Genomic DNA, 6796 nt, shown 5'->3' on the forward strand with positions numbered 1-6796 from the left:
GGTAGCTGGAATAAGGGTATGTCCATTAACATCGGTATTATATAAAATAGGAATAGATGTGAAATTTGCATGTCTGTCATCCACAATGTCATGCTATGACATCTTCATGTAGATGTGTGACAGAAAGACGTTTCAAAGCAACATCAAAGACATCTGTATTAAACAAAGGAATATGGCATGGTATCCATCAAACACAATGCACAGCATAAGAATGGGGGACATGTTGGCACTGTGACTGTACCACAATAGACATCTGTAGTGCAAAACACAGGATATGCTCCTGCTGCAGGATGACACATTGCAACAGATGGTATGTCAGTATGGCCATGATACAAGTATCAGGGAGTTGCTTTAAGAGCACAGGGCAGATGTGCACTACTGCCATGGGATATGACAAAAAGGGTCTATATTAGATCAGCGAATGTTTAAAAAAGCAAACGCTGATTGATCGAACTTATGTAAGCAAAAGCTTAAAATATCGAAGCAACAGAAACCTGAATTTTTTCCTAGGGAAATAATTTGGTTGTCCGTTTCTGTTGCTTCGGTATTTTCAGTGCTGTGTTGGAAAGTTATGAATCGGGTTCAGGTAAGCGTGCGATTGTGTGGATGTGAGCGTTAGGGTGGGTTAGGTGAGTTAGGGTTAGGGTGCAGGTTAGGTATGTGTGCGATTGTGTGGATGTGAGGGTTAGGGCGCGGGTGAGTGTGCGATAGTGACAGACCTTAGGGTTAGGGTTTGGGTTAAGGTAAGTGGATAGTTAGTGGTGTGTGTATAGTTTAGTGTAGGGTTAGGCGTCAGATTTTAGGTGTATGTGTGTGGATCGCTGTTTGTTTGGTGTGCTTGTGTTGTGTGTATGTGTTTTGGAGCAGCGATTTTTTTCCCCTAGGAAAAAAATCGCTGTTCTGACAGTTTGAGATTGTAAGCTTTCGCTTACATAAGTTTGATCAATCAGCTTTTGCTTTTTTAAGCGTTCGTTGTTCTAATATAGAACCGACAAAAAGCAGTTATAACCAGATACGTTTCATACTCTGCAGACAGCAAAGGCCTGACCACTGGCATTCTGGGATTCTACCTTATTTCTTCCCAGCTCAGTTCCCAAATGAATCTTAGGTTGTATTATTTTGTATTCACACACACACTGCTTTCCAGGAGGGGCTAATAATATATTTTCAATGCCACCGCCTCTTTGTGCTTTCATGATAACTTGGTGCCATCAGGAAGTCCAATCTGGCATACCAAAAATAACAGTTACTGAACACTCTTAAACCTAATCACATTAGCTTGTGGTAGCTTTAAGCTAAAGAATTTCACTTCAGAAAAGTGGATTCCTGAAGTTGTATTTCACCAATTTTTCCATAATTACTCATATATGCTTTAATAATCAGTCAGCCACAAGTCTTTGTAACACAGTAATGAAATACCTTACATAAAATTACACATGACAGAATGGAAATTAAATATACAAAAGTCATATACTCTCACACATGGAAATTAAAAAAGTTGAATAGACAAGTTATCTTTCAGGGAAAGATAGCAATTAAAATGTAGTCATTTCAAACTCTAACTTATAAACAGAAGAAGAAAATATATAGAAATTGTCAACAGGCCCTTACTCTGTGCAGTAAGCCTCAAATGGCTAGATTTCTAAATGAATAAAAATAAATGGAAACCCAGTTTGGATGAACTAAAAGGAAACTTCACTGAATCATTAAAATGAAAGATAATCACTTTCCTCTTTTAAACTGTTTAAATGTATTAGTTATCTTTCAGAGAAAAAATACTAATTAAAATGTAGCCATTCCTAACCCTAACTTATAAATGGAAGAAAACAACATAAAATTGTCAATAGTCCCTAGCTCTGTGCAGTAAGTCTTAGATGACTGTAATTCTAAATTAATAAGAATAAATAGAAACCCAATTTGGATGGACTAAAAGGAATATTACTGAGTCATTAAAATTAAAGATAATCACTTTCATCTATTAAATTATTTTCAGGAGCTGTAGACTTTTTCATTTTGTCAGAGTAACTCATTGCAGTACTAATTAGTGACAACATTGCTTTCAGTTACCAGGACACAGCAAGTCCCAAACCAATTATACCTCAGCAACCTTCTAATCCAAACAGAAATGTAGTAGTGATTGGGTAAACCACAATTTGACACAAACTCTACACTCATTAGGCTGGACAAAAATAGGGTGACAAATAGCTCTCACTCAGCAGCCAAGATTTTTGATGTCACAAGGGCCCTTATGACCCTTAAAACAGACCAACAGGAATATGATATGATGGTAGCCCATACTGAGTTAAATGACCTAGTGGACAAAATCATGAGTGGATATGAGCAATAATATGACAGAGTATGTCACAAACACCCTAGACTCTAGTATTGAGTGGAATCCTTGCATCACCCAAGATTTTGATAAAGTGCAAAGAAAATAATACTAGTTTAACAATTTGCTAAACACTTGGTGTCATTCTAGGGACATCCATTGTGTCAGCATGGGATGAGATGACTGGCAATTTTTGCCAGTGCCAGCTTGTACCTCCCATTCCAGGGATTCCACCTTCTGGCAAAAGCTTTTACTGTCCATGTCATGCCTTTTTAGGCACAGTTCAGCTGATAAACTTCACAGCCCAACTTCCAAACAAATCAGCCATTGGATCATAGCAAGGTGGCTCTACTTAATGTTAAAATTCTAAACAATAAACTGATGGACCTTGAAGACCTCTTACATTTGGAGCACGTCCATGTATGTGTTGTTACTGAAACCTGGTTCAAGTGCCGAGAGACCACCCCTGCTATGTTATATTTTATTTTGATTAAACTTTTTATGCTTTAAAATTTGGTTGAAGCATTGTTTATTGGATTAAGGGTAATTTTTTATATTTTGCTTATAAGACTGAGGATGTGTGGACTTTTTTGTTGCCTGCTTCTGACACTATCTGAGCCTTTCATTGGTTCTAAGTATTTATCTGGCTGTAGGTTCACATCTGTTGTTTTTTTAATGTTTTCTGAATGCATAAAAAATGTTTTTCACATCTGGGAGGGGAATAGAGATAACAAAATAAACAGCAATCAGTATAACTGGGAACACAGGCTGTAACATTTGCTTTATCATGGACAACCTTTATTTTAAGTTAGATAATGCTTGAGGTGCAGTTGTCAATTTGGGGCAATTGTTCCTATCTGGAGGGTTAAACTTCATTTTTTGAAATGTACATAGTTTTGTGTTTTGCTTCTAAGTTAATAGGAATGGGGTGTTCAGAAAATCTATTAAGTTTTTTGTTTGAGGGTTTTCATTATTTTCATTAAAACTAAAAGTCTTGAAAAATGTGGCATAGGTTCAAATGGAGATGAGAATAAATAACTATATAAAAGATCAGTCTGTCACACATTAATGTGTACATGTAACAAAAGATGGAAATACACATTCAAAAAACTGTCATGTACAACAGGTGAGAACAGTATTTTTTTATTATAATGGATATGCTATCCATATTATCTTAGAACATAAATGTCCTTACAGGTGCAGACAGAGAGGAAAGAGGATTGTATTATATTATGAAATGGAGACTGCAAATAGCAATGCTGCAGGAGACATATTTGTAAAGAGCATGCACATTTGACAAAGAAAGGATTTTAGTATGAATATTTAGCAGAACATCAGGGACAAAGGAAAATGGGAGTAATTACACTAATTGTTAGAGGGGCTCCAATAGTGATAGAAAAGGAAATAAATACAGTAATGGTAGATGTGCAGTAGTAAGGGGCTATTGACAAATGAGGAGGATTACATTGGTATGTATTTATATTCCACAAAAAACTGCTATTATGGAGCTTAAGAAAATTTTGGGACAATTAATAAGATTTCAGCAGGAAATATTATTTATAGGTGGGGACTAGAACTTTTGATTTGGAATAATGAGGATGCATCAGTGAGACATAAAACAGAATATATAACAAAAAGGAAGATTTCTGAAGAAATTTATGAAAATATTTAGTATGGAAGATGTGAATTTAGTAGTAGGAACTCAAGACAGTTTTGCATATTATTCCTCAAGGTACAATAACTGAGCTAAACTAGATAGAATTTATATTTCACAGAAGTATTTGTATTTAATTGAAAGCTTCAACACACATTTGATAACTATTCCAGATTATGAGAGGTGGGAGAAAGTGATAAAGATATGGAGGATTTTTTAACAGTATTTTTAAAAGGGGTGGAAGCTCCGACATCTTGGAAGAAAGCTGTGGCAGCTTTTTACCTAAGGGAAGGTAAAGATCCATCAGACCCAGCTTCATACAAACTCATTTCAATTTTAATCTATGATTATAAAGTGTTTACGTCTGTACTAGCTAAAAATGGCATAGGTGTTGCCAAAATTGACCGATATGGATCAGGGTTGAGAATTGGTATAATAGTCAAGATGTTTGCCTCAAAAACACAAGGTACAGGGTTTAATTATCACTTTTGAAAGGAAAATTAGACAGGCTTAAAATGGCCACCAAGAATATCTACCCTAAGAGTAAGCTGAAATTTTATGAATAGGCCAATGGAAGCATTTGCATTCCCTGAAACAATAATAAGGTTAATTGGGAGGATATCTGAAGGGTCAGAGGCAAGAATTAAAGTGTGGGGGCTCCTCTCTAAATTGTGTTTGAGCATATGAACCAGGCAGGGATATCTTCTTTCCCCCTTTGTTATTTCCTTTATATCTAGAGACATTGTCAAAGAAAATAAGGGACTCAGAAATGCATACTTGGTATGGTAATCCAGAAAAGTTGGCTTTATTTACAGATTATATTATTTGTACCTGATCAATTAGAAAAATGACATAGATTTATAGGTTCATAGAGAACTACTAGGCTAACTGCCCTTGCGAGCCATTTTAAGCCTAGCCAGATTCCCTTTTGGTGCCTGCATTAATGTATTCCATTTGGTATTAGATTAGCCTTAGCAATCCTATGATAAATAAATATGTTTTAACCCTAGTGAGAATAATTGGGACCATACCAAAGATAATTTGAGGGGGGCACATGCATGTGATAAAACATTTAGGAGCTACCTCTGTCCATTAGTAGAAGAGGGAGCAACCCTGGGGTAAATTTTCTATTATCCATCTATATATATAAGTTGTGCTTGAATATGCACAGGGATGAACTTTGTGTTGTGGAGTGTTTTTAGACCAGTTCAAGACTTTTTGGGATGCAAAATTAATCAAGATAGAATATTCAGAAGACTGCATTAAAAAGGCTTCCGTTATGGCAGCTAAGCTCATTTGGGAAGAAACAAAACAAAAGATAATGCAGAAACTGGAAATTTTTTTTTATGGCTACGGATAGTAAGATATACCCAGTGAAAATGTTTTTAGTCCCTTTAATTTTTTACACTGGTCAGGCATATTCATATCAACTAAAGGAGAAGTTGTGGATAATAATTAATAAGAAGTTGAAGGAATTTATCTGGGAGGGGAACATGGCAAGAGTTAAGTGAATAAGTTGATCCTTCCAGTAGAACAAGATTGTTTAGGATTACCTGATTTGAAGGGATGCTTTACAGCTGCACAGTTAAGGCTCACATATATAACACAAGCAGAAGGCCATAATTCAAAATGGAAACAGGATGATGATGATGATGAAGCGGGGGGGGGGTGTTCAAGAAATAAACAGTTAGTGGGATTCTGGATAGGTTCATAGGTGTTTACTAGGCTAACGACTGCAAGGGCCTTTGTAAACCTAGCCATGCATCCCAAAATCTCTGACAAGTTCTGATACCCTTGATAAGTGTAAGGATGGGCCTGGGAGATGAATCATTTACAGGTTACCTGTTTGCATCAATAGTTGCCAAACCAGGGATGAATTACTGGTTTCCCACCCAATTGTCCAAGTTGCACTTGAATTGGATTAGGGAGGAACTCTGCTTCACATGTATGAACAGACTGTTCCATAGATGGGGTATTCTCTGGGATACATACTTGTCACTCCAGCAGGTCCTATTTATATCACAGACAAGGTTTAAGTCTTTGGAATGGGTAATTCTGGTACTGTTTGTTTTGTGGATTTTCCGGAGGTCCATCAGAGTGGGGTCTGACAATGCCTTGTATGCCAGGCATAGATCTCCCCTCAAAAGTCCATAGGAGACAGAATACAGGGATAGAGCCTTGAGGTGGTCTGCATAGGACATATTACTTATGCCCTGCATTCTTTTAGTGAGAAACCTCTGTGGACATTCCAGTTGTTGGATATGCCTGGTTAGGTACATACCAAAGGGGGCATTGTACTCAATGATAGGTCTGATGAATGCTGAATACAGTGAACAATGACTTCCTTGGACAGATGCCATACCTTTGTTTATAAGTTGCGCAACATAGAATGATTTTCTCACCACTGTAGATACGTGATGATCAAAGGCTAGATTACTATCTATGTGTATCCCTAAGTCCCTGATTACTGGGTTGATTCTAAGGGGTGTGTTGTCAATATGATAGTTACCAGGTATGGATGACTTCCCAAAGGATACTATTATGCATTTCTTGGCATTTAGTTTTAGTCCATGACTCTGACACCAGTTGTTTGTCTGTGTCAGCCCCTCCTGGAGAACATTTGTGTCAGTGTGAGATTCAATGACAGCTCCTAATTTACAATCATCTGCAAATTTAGAGACCATTGTATGCCAGGCATAGATCTTCTGAGAAGTAAACATCAAAAAGAAGAGGTCCAAGGACTGATCCCTGAGGTACTCCATTTGGGACTGGCCTCTTTGTAGAGGTGGACTCCCCAATTCTAACTTCCTAGG

The sequence above is a fragment of the Protopterus annectens genome, chromosome 9.part0 (genome assembly GCF_019279795.1).
Source record: "Protopterus annectens isolate FY-2018-M chromosome 9.part0, PAN1.0, whole genome shotgun sequence".
Classification (NCBI taxonomy): Eukaryota; Metazoa; Chordata; order Ceratodontiformes; family Protopteridae; genus Protopterus; species Protopterus annectens.